This window comes from Hibiscus syriacus, unplaced genomic scaffold (assembly GCF_006381635.1).
Source record: "Hibiscus syriacus cultivar Baekdansim isolate YM2019G1 unplaced genomic scaffold, ASM638163v2 tig00005154_pilon, whole genome shotgun sequence".
Classification (NCBI taxonomy): domain Eukaryota; kingdom Viridiplantae; phylum Streptophyta; class Magnoliopsida; order Malvales; family Malvaceae; genus Hibiscus; species Hibiscus syriacus.
This window is the reverse complement of record NW_024062045.1, coordinates 276,643-295,921: the sequence shown is the minus strand read 5'-3', so window position 1 is coordinate 295,921 and position 19,279 is coordinate 276,643. Positions and strand designations below refer to the sequence as shown.

The following is a 19,279-nucleotide window of genomic DNA, read 5'->3' as shown; positions in this document are numbered from 1 at the left end:
TTCGTCCGGGCACGAATTTTTTACTTGGTGGGAAAAGTGATGTGAATAAATGGTTTTTTTTAAAAAAAATAATTTGGGAGTCGCCATCGGCCTTTTGGGTCAGGTAGGTCGAATACCTAAATATTATCTTTTAAAAGAGTTTTTAAGAAAACATCAGTTAAAAGATAAACTGATAAGCGTTTTAATCAAAAATTCGTTCTTTTTAATAATAAAAAGGGATTCGTGGTCGGTTACGTTTAGAGAAGGATTAGCACCCCTACAACGCCCAAAATTGGTACTTTTTAACTATAAATTGTCTCTATTATTAGAAATTTAAAAATTCAAATATATTTAATTTATAATTCTGTTATTTCAAAATTATAATTATGAAAAAAATATTAATTTATATATTTATAAATAAAATATTTATTTATTTAGAAATATCAGAAAAGGACTTCTAGGTGCCTTAAGACAGCTTTTTTCTTCGATATTAAAAAATAAATAAATAATTAAAACAATTAATATATAATTTATAAAATAGGATATTTATTTATTTAAAAATATCATAAAATAGACATCCAGTTGTTTTAAGACTGCCCTTTCTTAATATTGAAAAATAAATAAATATTAAAACAAGATTAAAATAAGTTAAAATTAATAATATTTTAATAAATAAGATAAATATTATTTATTATATAAATATATATATTTATGGCTAAATAATAATAATAGTAATAATAATTAAAAGTAAACATATAGGATTAACATATAACTAAACAATGAATAAAATTAAAACTATATATTAAAATAAATAAAAATTGAAATTAGTGACTAAATTATAACCTAATAGAATTAAATACCTAATTCATAATTAATTATTTAAAATTACAAGGATTAAACATGTTATTTTACTCATTTATTAATTTACGGACTAAAATAAAACTATATTAAATTCGAATATCATATTAAAATAAATTAAAAACATGCATTCGGGATTAAAATATTAATTATTATAATTAAAGGATTAAATCAGTAATTTACCTAATATATATTGTTTTATGTAAAGGACTAAAATGAATATATGTAAAATTTGAATATCGAATTAAAAGGATCTAAAATTTGCTTTAGTGACTAAAATGTAAGGATTACAAAATAGGATGGCTGTGGAAAGGGTTTGGCCATGCACGAAATTACAGATATACCCCTCCCAAAACGACTTCGTTTGGGAAGGGGTATTTATACCCGAAACGGCTGGCCCGAAGGGCCAGCTTTCTCATTTCTCATTTCTCTTCTCTCTCTCAAATGAGAGAACCAGAGTTCTCTCTGGCCTCTCTCTAAACCCTCCACCGGAGGGAGATAAATTTCGGCCTGCAGCCGTGTTACAGCACCGGTCACCACCGCCGGCCACCGTTCACGGTGGCCGAAAACTTACAAAATACCCCAAAACTTAGATCTTCACTTTCTAATTCCGAATAAGGCCTTTATTTATCCTAAAAACCCTTAGGATTTCCTAGATCTAGGATTTTACCTTCGAAGTTCGAAGATTTTCGGTGATGTTTCGAAGTCTCCGATGACCGAGTAAGCTCTCTCTCTCTTTTTTTTTGGCTTCTGGTTGCTGTGTTGTTGGTAGCTTTCTGTCTTCCTTCGTTTTTTCCCTTCTCTCGTTTCTGTTTTTTTTTTGTTGCTCTCTGTCTTGCCGTCTGTTTTGCAGGATCCGATGACTCACCCCATAGCCGCGACGTGTGGAGGGCAGCTGGCCTTCTGGAGTCCTCTGTTGGCGTCGTGGCAACGACAGAACGACGTAGAGGTTTCTGGCGAGGCGGCTGGAAGCTGAATCGTCAACGTGGAGCGGCTGGGGTCTTCTGGAAGCTTGGAGAGGCGACTGCTAGTGATGAAACAAACCCTAAATGGGTTTAAGGTTACTATTGGGTCATCAAATCTGGGCTTCCGGGATTATTGGGCCTCTGATTTGGGTTTTGTAATATTTAATAAATAATATATAATATTAATAATAATAATAATAATAATAATAATAATTTTAATAATAATAATAAATTTAAATTTAAAATGAAAAAATTGATGTATATAGATAATCAATAACTTTAGTAAAAAGACCTAAAATATAGTCTTTTTACGGAGTTATCATCAGGTCATCTCCTCCATTAATATTTAACGGCAGATGGCTTAATTGACAATATTTAAATAGTTAGGTGACCCGATTGACAAAATTAAAAAATCAGTGGTTAAAGTAAAAGGGGTAAATAGTTAGGTAGTCAATGGTATAATTTACCCTAAAAACTAATGTTTTATAAATATTGTATTTTAATTAAATTACATTTAGATTTTTAAACTAATTTATAATTATACGTTTAGTACTTTATAATTTAACGTTTTATAAATTAATTTAATAGTGCTCATCGTTAACGGTGCACATCCATGCTCGATGAGCATCGTAGAATTTTTCTTATTCATAACATCTCATTGGATGTCCATTGTAAAAATATGTGCCTCGTTAAAACTCTATTAAGAAATACCACGTGGAACAAAAATCAGTGAATGAAAAAGAATATACCACATTTTATTATGCAATCCCTTTTAAAACTTTACCATAAAAATCCAATAGGATAAATTTGCAGTAGAGGAAAAAGATTATAAAGTGTATCTACTCCCACTTGTGACACCATCAGATATGATTTAAGAATCATCAAAATTCAAAATTGAATATCATCTTCAAATGTTATAGTAGACCAACATCTAATAAATTATCCATTGAACGAAAAATGTTATATATCACTCTTTTGGAGACTATGAAGAAAGAAACTTTTGAAAAAAAACTATTTTATTAATTTTTTTATCATATCATTATTTTATATGGTTAAGTTATACGTGTAGTATATTTATATATTATTGTTTCTTGTAGCATTTAGATAATTATTATGAATCAATTAAGATATGGTAATTTTATATTAAGGTGTTTTTTTTAATCTGGTACAGCCTTGTGCTGCTTTAGGACCTACCCTTGAATTTGATTGCTCATCCAGTGATGAATGGAGAAGCTGTGGCCGAATTGAGGATAAAAGTGAGGGCATTCTGTGTGGATTTATGGTCCATAATCCAGGTTGGTCTTCCACAATTCCTTCATTGATCGACTCTAGCAAAACTCTTATTGATTTGATTGTGTGTTTATTTTCGGGGTTCAACATAAAAATAAGTATATAAATTATGTATTAAAAAATATTTTAATACGTAAAAAAATTCACTAAAATTAAACGTCTAATGTTTTTTCCATTACACTTTTAAGTGTATGGACCGTAACGACCGTTTTTACCGTTATCTGACACGTGTTGTTCTCGTATTTTTTTAAATAAAAAAATTATTAATTTTAAAAAATCTAAAATTTCAAAATTACTAAAAAATCTTTGAAACTCTAAAATCTTTCATTCAAATCCTTGAAACTAAATTCCTTTATTCCATCTCTCATCCAGCCATAGTTGGTCATCACCGGCCTCCTTCACCATTTCAAACGATCACCCACCTGTCGTAGGACTTTCATTGCCGACCATCCTTCTTATCATCATTTGAATCTCCCTAAATTTATAAATCTCTAAACTTAAAATCCCTAACCCTAAATTTAATAGGTGAGGGATTTAGCTGAGATTTAATCCAAATAATCCCAATGGTTCAGACTGGGGACGCAGGACCGGCGGCGACAGTGACCATATACGATCTTCTTCGTCGATCGTGCCACTTTTTTCACCATTTTAGCATACTGGGGAAGTTACTACCGGGGAGAGGGGAGGAAAAGCGGACAGGGTGGGAGGTGGGAGGTGAGGGTGAGGTGGGATCCACTTTTAAAACAAAGATTTTTAATATTTTATTTTTAAAAATAGAAAATAAAACTTTAATATAAAAAAATAACATTATGCACTTAAAATTGTTAGAGAAAAAACGTTAACAATTATTTTTAATAAAAAGTTTCTCTAAACATTAAAATATTTTTCTAGACATGCTTATTTTTTATCAAATCTTTCAGTGTGACTCATGAGACAGGGAAAAAGGGCTTTGGTGATTTGAGTCTTAAGGCTAATAAATAATTAGGTCAAATTGTTGGGCCTAAAAAGGCCATCTTTCATAATCAGAATAAGGCTTTATACAAATTTCAACTTACCAACGGGAATGAGCATTTATATTTTTATCATTCGTCAACTCCAGCTTCTCAATGCCTTCCCTTAAGAAACAACAAATCGAACCAATGGCCCAACAAGTTTTCAACAGAAACAAAACTGAAACGGGAGCTTTTTTGCTTTAGCACAAAGCTTTAGATTTGTAACATTAAATCCAACAGTATAGAATGAATACTTTAACTCTTTTATTTTAGGACAAAATGTCCTTCAATTGAATACTCTCATTATGACATGATAATGTTTTATGTGTCCTATGTCATCATTTTAGTCACGTAATACATGTCACGTTATCATTTTAAACACACAAAGCTTGTCATGTTAACGGTAAACGTTGGTTATTGATCAACTAACAATTTTTATTCAACTAAGGATGTTTTACTTAAAAAACAACGTTAGAACTAAAATATTCTAAAAAATCAGAAATTAAAATAATTATTTTATCAAATGTAAGTGGTAAATTTTAATAGGGTAAATACACAAATGGTCTCTCAACTACAGGCCGTTGCTTTGTTGAGTCGATCGACTATTAAAAGTTACAAAATGATCCTTTAACTATAGAATATTGCTTTGTTGAGTCATCTACTATTAAAAGTTATAAAATGGTCATCCGACTATTCATATGTCCCAAACACGTTATTTTCTGCTAAAAAATTACCGACTGTCGAAGCTAAACGTATTGACTGTGATATGATAAAATTTGGTATCATAATTGTTTGAGTTGTACTTTGTAGATCAATTATCCATTTACATTATATCACCAAGTCAGTGTTTGAAATATTATATTGTCAAGATAGTGTTTGAAATTTTCTTTTTCTTCTTCTTTAAAGTGATTATCAAAATTTGAGATAGACAGTGGCTTAGGCGCAGCTGCATCTCCTGTTATTGTTTTCCTTTTTTGTTTGTTTAATTTCTTTTGATCCAAATCTAAATAAATATTCTTCCTATTTTGATTTCGTTCTTTCGCATATAAAGAGTTTGATTTTTGTATGCTTTTATAGCATGTTTATTCCTTTGCTTTTATGGCATAATTTTTTTTTATTATGATAATTTGGCGTTTTGTATTGTATTCATCACGACACATCTATTAATCGTGAAATGTCGACAGTTTTTCATAATTAAATCCCCTTTTGCGACAGTTTGTCAATACATTTAGAATCGTTCGTGCAATAATCTGTCATATAGATTCTTTCAATCTTCATGACTACATCAATATTGAGTCTAGGTTCAACTAGAAAGAAAAAAAATTATTAATAGTTAGATTTCTATGGATGATTAAGCATGTATGCAAGGGAAGGTTTTTATTAGCTTAATATAAATAAATATTCTAATTATACCTCCTTTTTTATTTAGGTATTAATTTTTTTTTTTGTTAATCTAAGTATTTAATTTTTACCAACGTTATCAGTTTAAGTGTTTGGCTCGTCACAGTCGTTAAAAAAATCTATTAATAATCAATCAACTAATCAGTGTTTGACATTTGGACTAATTTTTAATTTCATTTTAACTTTTTTGAAAATAATATTCAAAAGGTTTCAAACAAAAACCCATTTTTTTTCTAAAATTGCCTCAAAATTCATAAAACTTCAAGATATCCCTAAATCAATTCTATTAATGAACACTATCACTGCTGATGATCACCCACCCACTCATTGACCATCACCCATAACTCCCATGCAACCTCCACAATCTGATTGAGGTTTTGAGATGTATGTCTTGAGATTTATGGATTTAGAGAGTAGATTTTAAGGATTTTGGCTTGTGAGGATTGAGGCTACGATCGACTCACGACTCACGACTCACGATTAATAGGTAGGCGATCAATGAAAACGGCACTGATAAGGGACGATTGGCGAGTGAGGTTGGATGCTTTGAGATTAAGAATTTTAGGAATTTTTTTTTAGATTTTTGAGACTTTTTAGTATTTTTAAATATAATAATAATTTAAGTTTTTCTTAAACAGTAAAAATTTTGAAAATTTATAAATGCTCCATGTGTCATATTTTGAGCGACTAATTGATTTTTAATGATTTTTTTTAATAAATATGACAAAACAAACACTTAAGATAATAATAATAATAACATTAAACATATACATTATCTGAAAAAATAGACAATCAAATGAGAAAATATGTATAATTAAAAAAAATTATACCGAAAATATAATTTTATTTAAAAACGTTATTTGGATAAATACGTTAGTGAGTAGGGATGGAAAACGGGCGGGGCGGGTGCAAATATCCGATCCCCATCCTCATCCTCATACCCACTTAATATTTTTAAATCCACCACTTGCCCACCACCCATGATGGATAAAATTTTTCAAATTCACACCCGCCCACGCGAATACATTCTCAAATCAATCCCCACACCGACTACCCAACTGGAGACGTACTCGGCTAGATCCGTCTGACAACAATCTTAAGTTATACATAAACAATAAACATAAAACAAACACGTCCATTAAGAAACATAATAAAATAAATCAAAGCTTATCTGAATTAAGTGTTAACATAGATCTTAAAGTACATAAAACACCATAATAAAAGACATAATTAAAGCCTAAAAACATAAACGACAAACTCATAATATTTTTGTTATTTGGCACATATAAATGACAAACCCTAAAATTATACCTAAATTTATAATGATTCAAAATTTAATGGGTATTTAGTGGGCATGCAGATGTGGGGCGGGCAGATGCGGTGCAGGTAAGGTCTCAAACCCATCACCCATCCACTACCCGCGACGGTTACCACTTTCTAAATCTACACCCGTCCACTACCTACTAAAGTTATACATATTCCCGCCCCAATTAAAATTAATACGGTGCAGAATCAATAAAATTATACCCGTTTGTCATCGTTAACTGAGGGAGGTTTTTCTCTCCAAACAACTTTAATCTACTGCTACATAATTTTAATAATTTAATCAAATATTAATTAAAGAATATAGCGACGACTAAGACCACTTATAAAAGAAAAAACCGTCACCTAATATGTCAAATAATAATTCTATTATATTCAATAAATAAAAAATACTTGGGAAATTGTAAAATTCAAAATTTATACGGTTAATATCTCAGTTTAAGGTTGATACACTTACCCTTTATACGATAAAAAATACATATTTTTTAACTATTAAATCAAAATTCAACTTTATTGCAGGGCATAAGTCAATGATTCCCTTATCTAATAAATGATAATAATTCATAAAATTAACGAGAAAAAAAATGTAAACATAAATACAAAATACACGTATTGTATTATGTGTAAAGATTACGGATCGCATTTCTTCCACCACTGACTTCTTAATATTAGATTAGAACCAAGTTCGTCAACGTGGGGTTGTAGATGCTCGGAACACAACAACCACACGAGTTCTAGACGGCATGCCCACCAACTATTTAAAGTATTTTTTTCAAGATTATCATATAATAATAGTATAATAACAAAAATTATCTGTAATCATAGTTTATTAAAATATTTTAATTCTTAATATTTTATCTTAAAACATGAACTTTGATTAGATAAAAATTCTTAATTAATTAACTGTCAACACTTATCACTGACGTGATAAGTTTTATGTATCAAAAGTGATGGCGTGACATATATCACATGTACAGAAGTAATGACATATATCACGTGATACGTACATAAGTGATGATATGACACATGCAAACAAATATAGGCGATAAAATAGTACATGACATGTCTTCACTTTATACATATAAAACTTATCTCGTTAACGATAAACATTGACTATTAGTTAATTAGTTTTTTCATCTAATTAGAAGATAATTTTTTAAAATAAAAAGTTAAAATTTAAAACATTTAATAATTAATAATAAAAATCAAAATAATTATTTTATAAAAATAATAAAAAGTAAATCTTATCGTCTGGACCAAGCAGCAAGCAATTCAACATCACATAAAAGCTTGGTTGTGAATCAAAACTAGACACTGCTAATCCAAGAAAAATCTATTTTACCTCTTCCTTTGGAGTAACCAAAAAATGGATCCGTCGACGGTAAGAATAATCTCAGTGTGTTTTGTTAGACCTCAAAAATGTTTCCGAGGAATCAAAACAGCCCTTGTATTTGACACCATGGGATCTTATCATGCTCTCCGCGCACTACATTCAAAAGGGTCTTCTCTACGCCAAACCTCCACCGGAGGATTGTGGAGAAAACTTGATCAACAATGTCTTGTAGCGGCTGAAAAAGTCCCTCTCCATCGCCCTCCTCCATTTCTATCCCTTAGCAGGTCGCCTCGCAGTCAAAAAAGAAGATAACCCAGCTTCTTATTCCGTCATTGTTGATTGCAACAACAGCCCGGGAGCTAAATTCATCCACGCAGCTGCTGATATATCGGTGTCCGACATTGTTTCACTAACCTATGTTCCATTAGTTGTTCAATCGTTCTTCGAGCATGATAGAGCAATCAACTATGATGGTCAAACCAGGCCTCTGCTATCTATTCAGGTCACTGAGCTTGTAGATGGGGTGTTCATAGGTTGTTCTATGAACCATGCTATCGGCGATGGAACCTCCTTCTGGCATTTCTTCAACGCATTGTCAGAAATATTTCAATCGCAAGAAGATAATGTAAAAATCTCACGTCCCCCAGTGTTTGAGAGATGGTTGCCAGAGGGCTATGGACCCTTGCTTAAAATTCCTTTCGCTCACGAAGATGAGTTTATCAGCAGATTTGAGGCACCACAGCTGTTAGAGAGAATATTCCACTTCTCGACAGAGTCCATCGCAGAGCTCAAAAAAAGGGCTAACGCAGAATATAAAACCACAAAAATCTCCTCCTTCCAGTCTTTATCTGCGTTTGTTTGGAGAGCAATCACGAGGGCACGTCGTTTTTCAAGTGAAATGGTCACTGGTTGCAGATTGGCTATAAACAATAGGTCAAGACTGGAACCACCTCTGTCCCCAGATTACTTTGGGAACTCGATTCAAACTGTGAGAGCAGCGACAACGGCGGGTGAGCTGCTTGAACATGATCTGGGTTGGGCTGCTTGGAAACTGCACCAGGTTGTGGTTGACCACACGGAAGAAACAGTGCGTGGTTTCGTCAATAATTGGCTTCGACCACCTTCCGTTTACCAGATTTCTCAGCTTTTTGACCCACAGAGCGTGATGATGGGAAGCTCACCAAGGTTCAACAAGTATGGAAATGAGTTCGGGTTGGGGAAAGCATTGACACTTCGAAGTGGATATGCTCATAAGTTTGATGTGAAAGTTTCATCGTATCCAGGAAGGAAAGGTGGGGGAAGTATAGACTTGGAAGTTTGCCTTCCGCCATCTTCAATGAACGCTCTTGAATCAGATAAGGAGTTCATGGCTGCAGTTTCTTCACCCATGTTAATCTAGATTTCTTTTTTATAATCAGAATTAGCAATAAGACTTAAGAAATTTATCTTTTTGGTTTTCACATTGTTATACATCTGAAAATAACTTCCTGAAACTGTAAGTTTTATGTCAGCTAAAATCTTCTAACAGACATTTTGTTTATGGGAGCTTTCAAAGAGTTTGTATCCGAAGGATACACACCGAGTTAACTATACAAGGCTTTTGGTAGTTTCATTTGATGTATTATAACGAAATTCAAGATTTAACTATAAGATTTATTTAATTCATTAGCTTACAAATAATCTTAACTATTCTATGATTGACATCATTAAGGGTCATTATAAGTATCATTGTGAGTTGGTTTTCGTCCTTCCCACGTGTTGCATCTAGACGTATTTTGAGTAGGATGTAACCTTTGTTACACCTGTTATAATAATTGATATTACAGCTATAAATATAGTTGTCACTACTGCATGATTTCAGTCTGGGTTCTTCCTCCACTTTCAATTTTTTTTTCACTTTTAGATTTATGAGAAAAGCAATATCATCGACTTCAATTTTCATATTTCAAGTGTACGAAATTTAGATAGACTGTGTTAACCTCGGGGGCAACGTCCCTTACATTAATCCTTACATTAATCAAGACAAATTTGAAAATTTGCTTTGTAATAATTCTTCACGACACAATTTACAATTTTTTTGTTATATTTTTAATTGTCATATTAATGTTAACGCCTCAGTTTACAATATATTTACCAACATTTATTAAATATTTCGCACTAGGATCATTCAAATCTTAGAGTATGTATTCATTAAGAGCAAAAGCTTAAGTTTATACATGAACATAATTCACCACAATGTCAAGTAAAAATGTACACTACGTGTTTTTATATGTCTTCATTTGACTACATAGAATTTTAAAAACTAAATATAGAGTTCATGCATAGTTAATCTAAGATTCGATTTTGATTCTCGAAGGTTTGAATATATTATTAATGTGTATGTGAATTTCTTTAGAATCAATAGGTGTTGAAGACATCCAGAGAAAGGTAAAGGAGAAGGTAGCACAAAAACACTAGGAGAGGTGTTCGTAAACTTGAATATTATATGAGTGTAAACACTATGTATGTGTATTTTAATTAAAGATTTGAGTTGAATTTAATCAAAATACAATGTAATTATTAAATATTAAAAATCTTAGATAAATATCGATATTTATTAAACTTCAACCTATCAAATGGCGTCAACGATCACTAACGGGTTATATTTGACACTCCAAAAATTTTTGAAAGTTAATTTTTTATAAACTTAAACTTCAAAATAAAATAAAAATAATCTATTCTTAAAATAATATTAATACCTTTAAACATAAATTGACACTCATTATTTATTTTTATCCACTTCCAAAAAAAATTCTTTATACAATTTCTAAATTTGACACACCAAAATAAATTTTCTTTAAATTTGACACTAAAAATAAAATATTTACCTCCGCCCCTGTCAATGATTAGAGGATGTATTATTTTTCCTAGAAATCTTCAGTTCAAACAGCTACATCTAAAGATATGTGTATACTATTAATGACTAAAAATTATTCTGAATAAATATTATCTTATAATCATATTACATTATTAAAAATAATAAACCTTCAACCTATGAAATTTTTGAAGTTGCATTTTCTTTTCCAAAATAGAATATTCGGAGTCTGTTTTACGTGACTTGATGGCCCACAAGTTGTATTTGTTTGTTCCCCATAGTTTATGCCAATTTGAACGCTAAAAATCCAACTCGTTGATTCCTAAACCATAAATCTAAGTCGATAAATTTGCGTGGATTTAATACCAGATTTCAGGTCCCACATGAAGAAACCACGTGGCGTGTTGATGTTACATTGAAACATTTTGACGCTCTCAACACATGAGGCCTGCCAGCACAGCACCGCACCAGATGGGAATTGGATCTACCTTACCAAAATTCATCCCATTCCTTCCACCCGCCTACCTTACGCGCGTCCACACCAACCTCCTTCACCCGCAATATTTATTTTCAAGTACACGAAAACATCCATTTATAATTTAAGCTCTAATGATCTACATTTTACAGACATTAAACAATAATTTTAGAGTTGTAATTGGAAAATAAAAAAATATTGAGAATTGTTTATTATTATATATTTTTATTCTTAATTTATAATTTTATTTTATCTTAAAAATAATTAAAACTTATTATTTAAGGATAGTAGACAAGATTAGTACATTTATATATAATCTTTTTCATTTCATTTGTGATATTTTATTTATAAATGTATTTTATATAAAATATTTTCTCTATATCATGAGTGCAATAAATTTAAATTCATGTGTAGCACGTTACATGCTAATTGATTATAAGTTCAATGATATAATGACATTTAAAAACAACATTTATTATCAAGAAATATAAAATTAAAAGAATATATTTTTATAAAAGTCTCTAGTTTTTATTAAAAAAAAATCTGAATAATAACGAAAGAAAAATTGTTTTTTCAGTCGAATAGTAAAAAACACACGTCTCAATTAAAGGGAGTGTATATGTTAGAATCATACATATTATACGATGGCCAATAATAAATCAAAGAAAGAAAAATTGAAGCTTTAGCTATATTTTGTGGGACGTTTAAGTGCAAAAAGAAAGGAAAAGGGAAGAGGATCATTTCAGCGATCGGAATTGACCCAAAAAATTCGTCGACAATGGCTTGAACATTGATGGTTCATGTGAAAACAACAAATTTAAAGTTCTTAGTTCAATGACAATTGAGTTAGACAAGGATAATAGAGGATGCTTGAGTTTGATTTAAGAGAAAGAAGATAGTTCAACCCTTTTAAAACTAATACTACGGCGTTTTGCATTCATTAATTTTCATTAAATTTAAGGCTAAAGTACCCCTAACTATAGGACGTTATTTTGTTGAGTCTCGACTATTAAAAGTTATAAAATGGTCACCCGAGTATTCATATATTCTAAATCTGTCATTTTTTGTTAAAAATTGATAGCCGTTTGAGTTGGATGCTAACCTGTTAACTGAATATGATAAAATCTTATCTTATAATCATTTGAGTTGTATTTTGTGGATCGACTCTCCGTTTATATTATGTTGTTGAACCAGTTCTTGAAGCATTATGTCGTCAAGTCAATTTTTGAAAGCAACGATAGTGCCACTAGACATCATGAAAATATTATTTTATTATATATCAATTAGTAAATTAACGTCCAACTCATACAACTATCATTTTTTTATCAGAAAATGACGAGTTTGGAACAAATGAATAGTCAAGTGATCATTTTGTAACTTTTAATAGTCGATGGGCTTAACAAAACAATGCTTTATAACCGAGAGATCATTTTGTAACTTTTAATAGTTATAAAACTTAATGAAACAACACCTTATAAATTGGGGGACTATTTGTATATTTTACCCTAAATTTAAATAATATTATTTTAAACTCCATGTCATCATAGGGCTAGAATGTGACATTTATGTCATGCCGTTCGAATTTAATGAAGTTGTGACTAAAATAAAAATATAAACTAAAGTTTAATGTAAAATTTAAACATTTTAACGTTTGGTGCTCAATCAATACATAATCCAGTCTGATTTAAATTCAATCTAACTTGAATCAATTTTATCATTCACAAAATTTAGCTTCATCCAGTCTGATTTAAAATTTTAAAATATAGTATTATAAAATTATATCGGATCTAATTAAAACCTGTTAAATTATGATAATTTGATCAATCTTACTCCTAAGTTTTCGAAAAAAAAACTTTAAAATGAAATACAATTTAATTTAATATTAATATTATAATTTTATTAATAGAATATTAATTTAATAACACGTGGACTGATGATCATATGAAGAGTGAAAAATGATGCGGTGTAATTTATTTTAATATTTATATATCGAATTTGTCATTTGGCGAACATGCATTCGTGTTGCCAATTCATCTCACCGTTGAATTAGTATCAAGGCGCGTACACTTGACGCGGGGAAAATATCTTAGAAACTCACCGCGACTTTCGTCTCTTAAGATCTCCGCCGACACTGCAGACCGTAGCCAGTTCAGAAAATCATATTTTCTTCTACTTTTTTTTTTATCTCTTTGGCTTCGATCTGAAAACGAAAAAAAATAATTAAAAACGTTTTCAAGAACCAGGTTCATACGAGGAAAATGATGGCGATGGCCGTTGAGTCCACTCAATTCATCGTAAAATAACTTGGGAAGAGAATTCCAAACAGAAGGAAATAATTGCAGTTTTAAACTTTGCAATTCAAAGCCCTCATAAGTATTTATAGATTTACCTGGCGCGCGCCAAGGCACTTCCTCACGTCTTAACGTTTGCCATGTCATTTTTAATTTTTATTATTTTTTTAATCTTTTACGAGTCATTTCCACAAACAACTGACAGGTGACAGCTCTTAGATCTCTCCTCTGTGACACCGATCAAGCTTCATTTATCAGCGCTTTTTTTTGTATTTGAAATGGTTATTGTTACTAGTATTTGATATTTTTAAGTTGGAAGTTGAAGCTTGGTATTTGGTGAAAGAAAAAACTTCCATTCAAATTTCGTGAGGTAAAATGGACGGTGGAGATGGGACGGTAAGATTAGGACCTTTGAAAGCAGGTCGAGGCTTAGCTTTGGATCCGGATGTCTCCGTTTCTTCGCCGGTAACCAGGCAAAAAGCTGCCGCCGCTAAACAGTTCATTGAGAATCATTACAAGAACTACCTGCAAGGATTACACGAACGCAAAGAAAGGTAATTCCGATGGTCCAAACTATTGTTGCATCTAAATATCCACGTGCTCTTTTAATTTGATATTTTGCTAATTTTCAGTTGAATTTATTTGTTTTAGGTAATAATTGAAATTATTATGTTAAGTGGTGGATATGGTTAGCTTAGATGAAATTTGTTGGGCGGTTTTCTAGAATTGAAATGTAATTTTATGGGATATTAACTGTTCATTTAAGACGACGAGCACTGCAAAGGAGGGCTGAGGAAGCTCAGGTTTCGAGTGAGGAACAAGAGGAGATGATGAGGAATTTGGAAAGGAGAGAAACCGAATATATGAGGCTGCAAAGACGTAAAGTTGGAATTGATGATTTCGAACAATTAACTGTAATTGGGAAAGGTGCATTCGGTGAGGTATATTTCAAATGTTTTTTTGTATTAGTGCTCTTGATCCTTGGTTAACATTTTCAGTGATTTTTGAACTCATTGGGGATTTTTGAACTTGTTTCAATTATGCTTTAAAAGAAATTGCAAATGTAGATAATTACACACATGGCTTGACACTTACCATTGTTTCAATGCAACAAACGCAGGTTAGGTTATGTCGTGCTAAAAGTGCAGGAGAGATTTTCGCCATGAAAAAGTTAAAGAAATCAGAGATGCTTAGTCGTGGACAGGTAACCCATCTAGTAATACACTTTCGAAGTAGTAAGCTTTGTTGATTGTATCAATTCTTTATTACAGGCTTTGTTTTGTTCTTAGTGGTTTTGGTTGTTGGTTTAATCATACGATCACAAAGATTGTTAGATGCCTGAAAGTGATCATTAGCCTTTTTAGGGATGTCTTTAATGTAGGAATTATTTGCAAGGTTATTGCCTACTTCCTTTTCTTTTAACTATCCTTTATTTTGGTATTATGGTAATAACTGAATTTTGGCAGTTGGGAAATATTCAATTTGACATTGAAAAAAAATCTTAATTTCATTTGATTTGGAATGGTTAGGATCTTTACCAACTCATACATTTTATTGGCTGATCATAATAAAAGCCACACAGCAAGTTAAATTATTATCCTTACTTTTTACTTTAATCTGTTTCAAGGTTGAGCATGTTCGTTCTGAGAGAAACTTACTTGCCGAGGTTGATAGCCGGTGCGTTGTAAAGCTGTTCTACTCTTTTCAAGATTCTGACTTCTTGTACCTTATTATGGAGTATTTACCGGGTGGTGATATCATGACACTTCTAATGAGGGAAGATATTCTTTCGGAAAATGTAGCACGTTTCTATGTAGCAGAGAGCATTTTGGCTATTCATTCGATTCACCAACACAACTATATACACAGGTATTGTGCTACGTTAATATGTTTCTAAGATTATGATTTTCTTGAATGTATGTTGACATGTGGACTGTAATCAGTGAGAGAATCTTAACTAGTTGCTGAATATATGGAGGACTTAAAATACTTGAAAAATCTCTTTGTGGATATTTATTCTTGATCATGTTTTTCTTGTAGGGACATTAAACCAGATAACTTGATACTAGATAAGAATGGGCATTTAAAGCTTTCAGATTTTGGCTTGTGTAAACCCCTAGATGACAACTATTCGACAACTTTGTTCGAAGATGAAGATTTAACTTTCCAAGATGCTAGTGAAGCTGTGATCCAGTCTGGATCTGAAAGACCCCCTTGGTTGATGCCAAAAGAGAACTACAACAATGGAAACGTAACCGCCGTGCATTGGTATTATCTTTACAACAATGGAAACTTAACCCCCTTGGTTGATGCCAAATGAGCAACTATAGCATTTTTACGTTTCAGATTTTATGTTTGTTGCATTTCTTAAGCAGGTATGTCATTCCACTCAGTATCAGCTAATGTCTGGCTTTTGTAGGCATATTCAACTGTTGGAACTCTTGATTACATGGCTCCTGAAGTTCTATTAAAGAAGGGTTATGGGATGGAGTGTGACTGGTGGTCTCTGGGCGCAATCATGTATGAGATGCTCATAGGCTATCCTCCATTTTGTTCTGATGACCCTCGAATAACATGTCGAAAGGTGTCACAGCACCTAGTTTTTGGTTCTTTGTTATTCTGTTACCCTCCTTTTTTTCTCTAGATGGTTATATTTTTCTCTTGGACAGATCATCAACTGGAGAGCTTGCTTGAAATTCCCCGATGAACCAAAAATATCTGCTGAGGCTAAGGATTTAATATGTAACCTTCTTTGTGATGTTGAAACCCGCCTGGGCACCAGAGGGGTAGAACAATTGAAGGTAAGTCCTTTCAGTGATAATAAATGTTTCTTTAATATTAATATTGGAAGAGGCCCCTTTATGTTTTCTGTACCTGTTTTAATTGCCAGATACTTTTGCACCAAGCATTCATAACAAGTAAACATATTTCTCCCAACTGAAGACTGCATCTAGATTTTAATTTTGTACATTGACAAATTAGTTGTGCCATCTGCAATTTTTAGTATTAGATTGTTTACTTTCTTGGTTTGATCTTCTTATTATTTTGTTCATTTATAACTTTGTGGTCCCAAAATTTATCAGGCACATCCGTGGTTCAAAGGTGTTCAGTGGGAAAAGCTGTACGAGATTGAAGCTGCATACAAGCCAACAGTCAATGGGGATTTGGACACTCAAAATTTTGAGAAGTTCCCTGAAGTGAGTACTTTAAATGCTAATTAATATTCTTCTCAACAAATAAATAAATGGTAATGTATCAGAGTTATACCCTTTAATGGTAATTTTTAGAAGTTCTCAAGATTCGTGATATCCTTCCTACTTTGAATTTTGAAGCACTTTTAACTTAATGTCTCTTCCCCAATGGGATATTGAGAGTTTCTATAAATTGATAGCTTTCTCCATTCTATTTTAACTAAAATGTGGGAAACGGTTGGTTTTGCTTGTTACACCTTTTAGTTTTTTTTTTCTCTGATAAGTTGGAAATATTTTTGCTTTTTTGAGTGAAAGTTTGAAATTTTGTCTTCTTTTTTCCTTTCAGTGAACCTAATTTTACTTTATCTTTGCGTTTTTGGTAGAATGATGGCCCTCCCTCCTCGATACCAGAAGTGGGACCTTGGAGAAAGGTAAAGTCCTTTTTCTCTCCAATCTTCATTTTCTTTCTAGTAAGATTTGTAGTACTATATCATACTAGAATGATTTTGAAACGTTTTGATATGTTTTTGTTCATTTGATGGTGCAGATGTTGGCATCAAAGGATAACAATTTCATAGGATTTACATTTAAGAAATCAGACATTGTTAAGTCACTTGAAAGTCCAGGTATACTTTATATGCTCTAGTGCATTTTTTCTCCTCCTTTTTGACTAGCAGCTCTGGTGCTGTATCTTCACTAAAGGCTGGAGCTGCTTCAGTTTGGTTAATGGTGGAGTTCGCAGTTCATTGTTTTTTTCTGACAAGTTCAGATTAAATGTCAATGCCTTCCCATTGAGAAAATCCTGTCAGGTGCAAAGCCGCGGGCATCTTTTTCTCATTTTACAGATATAGCACTCATATATAAGTTATGGAATTGCTTCTTTTTTTTATACAATACAGAGATTCTCATGCCGCAGTTTTGGTGATCGTACTCGTTTACTATTCTATGATGGCATCATGAGTTGACAAACATGCAACTATTTTGTAATCATCATTTTCCGTATGCATTGCAGGAACCGATATGAGATCCAACGGACCTTCGAAAGCCCCGTCTATCATTTCCTTGCTAGGTATGAGATATATCTATATCTATATATATTCCTGAAAGTTCCTCACCAACACGAGGAAGAAACTTCCTTATTCTACCTTTTTTGTTTTTGTCGAGAATACTAAGGCATTGATGAAATAGTCTTCCAAAGACAAAGAACACCATTGCTGGGTAATTTATCGTCCTAGTATGGCTGGTTGCCGATTGATGCAAGGAGTGCATCTTCTTCACTGAGTAGTTACTACATATGCCTCATGTAGCATTAAAAACCAGCTAGTTGCTCTCGTTTTACCAGAAAGCAATATATATCATAACTTAATTTGCCCCAAAACTGATCTTTCTATAATATCTAGAATAGTTGTTTAGTATATCAACAACATTATTGTATCTTTGCAGAAGCTGGAAAGTATGAGCTTTATTTGATCATGAATTCCTTTTACCATTACAATTTACAGGTCGAATCGACATTCAAGAAACAGTAATGGCAGAGAACGAGCAGGAACAAGAAACTTGAATCTGAACACACTCTGCTGTTGACATCTGTGGGCATAGAGTTTCGTCTCACTCGGGTTAAAATATCTTATGAGGTGGAATTAGTCAAAGAAGTGGTGCTTGGAGACATTAATAAGGTCAAGTAAAAATAATTTCAAATCACCTTTAACCATACTCTTGTTTTCTTTTCTCAAAAAGTTGTGGTTGTATGAGAGCCACTGTAAAGCCCAATATAAGTTGAATCCATTTTGACTATAATTTTATATTTTCAATTCTTTAACCAAGAATTTTTCTTGTATGATGGGTTAAGGAAATTTGGTGGCTATCATGCTAGTTTAGCTTTTTATTTCAGTATGTTGGTTTATTATTTTTTATTAAATTAAATATTTTATTATTTATTATTAAATAATGTATTATATGTAACGATTAAATTGATGAAATTTTAAAATATTTTTCTTAAAATATTTTTTTATAAAAATCGTTAATTTTATTAAAAATGAATATTGAATATTATGATGAAAAATTATTATCATAATTATAAACTAAACATAATTAAAATATTTTATGATAAGTCTATAACTATTTATACAGGAAATTAGTTAGGCAAGACCAAGGAAAATGCTAGATCTAATAAAAAACTGAACAAAAGTTAGATAGAATATATTTGATTGCATCAATAAATAGATCATAGAAAAAGATCAAATTATTTTATTAAAAGATAATTGACAATATCATAAATCAAAATCGAATGAAATGAGATAATTATCTATAAATGTAAATTGTGTATC

General features: G+C 31.7%; 2 pseudogenes; both read left to right on the top strand.

Annotated features, from left to right (window-relative positions):
• The first annotated feature begins 8,159 nt into the window (after nucleotides 1-8,159).
• On the top strand, nucleotides 8,160-9,540 carry LOC120198939 (annotated as a pseudogene).
• Nucleotides 9,541-13,907: 4,367 nt separating this feature from the next.
• On the top strand, nucleotides 13,908-18,724 carry LOC120198963 (annotated as a pseudogene).
• The last annotated feature ends 555 nt before the right edge of the window (nucleotides 18,725-19,279 follow it).